Below are 848 nucleotides of genomic sequence, written 5' to 3'. Positions count from 1 at the left end.
TGATAACATTGCCTGCAATTATAATAAGCGACTTCCAATATACATACAAACGTGTGTGTGTGTGTGCGTGTGTGTGTGTGTGTGTGTGTGTGTGTGTGTGTGTGTGTGTGTGTGCGCGCGCGTGTCTGTGCAAACCGAAAGTAAAAAAAAAAACCGACTGAAACATCGGCTGCTACTATGCACACACGCACCATCTGCGGTTGCTGATTGGCTGCAAGAGAGTCACATGACCTGACTTTCCATGCAGGCAGACGACCTCGCTTGCTCGGCGAAGGGAGAAGAGAAAGAAAGACGTGAAGCAATCTTTTACTGTTGTTTAATGCCTGCTGCTCTGTCGCAGTTGTTGTTTTAATAGCGACAGCAAGCGCAACATTTGGCCATAACGTACACTAAAAAAAAGAAAAATTGGTGGAGTAAAACGCCTTCTTTTCGTCCAGTAGATTACATAGATCTACCTTAGTATATGTATATATAGAACTAGAGTGAGTGTGAGATTTTTAAGTAGAGAAGGAAAGGAGCATTCTACATTCATCTACCCAGGCGGCACATCACTGCTTGTTTTTCTACCGGAAAACATAAGTATAATATAATATATATATATATGTTTTCTGCGGCAACAAGCTAGTGTTGTATGTGCGGGCTGTATTCGTTATCATTACCTGTTTGCGATCAGATCATGTTATTACTCTTTTAAGGTAAGTTGTATTCGATTATTCATTGACTGATCATGTGTGTATATCTATATGTATGTATGTGTATCTATATGTATGTATGTATGTACCTATTTATCTATCTATCTATCTATCTATCTATCTATCTATCTCTCTCTCTCTCTCTATATATATATA

The 848-nt window shown here is 38.9% G+C and overlaps 1 protein-coding gene across 1 annotated transcript in view; it reads left to right on the top strand.

The window, feature by feature from the left end:
* The first annotated feature begins 218 nt into the window (after positions 1 to 218).
* Positions 219 to 848, top strand: part of LOC106881289 (neuroglian) — a 140,818-nt gene continuing 140,188 nt past the window's right edge. Inside the window, exon 1 of the mRNA XM_052968053.1 lies at positions 219 to 695. The gene's annotated coding sequence lies outside the window, so the exon portion shown is untranslated. The remainder of the gene's footprint in view (positions 696 to 848) is intronic.

This window comes from Octopus bimaculoides, chromosome 5, assembly GCF_001194135.2.
Source record: "Octopus bimaculoides isolate UCB-OBI-ISO-001 chromosome 5, ASM119413v2, whole genome shotgun sequence".
Taxonomy (NCBI): Eukaryota; Metazoa; Mollusca; class Cephalopoda; order Octopoda; family Octopodidae; genus Octopus; species Octopus bimaculoides.
The sequence above is the reverse complement of the archived record's forward strand: the minus strand, read 5'-3'. Positions and strand labels throughout refer to the sequence as shown.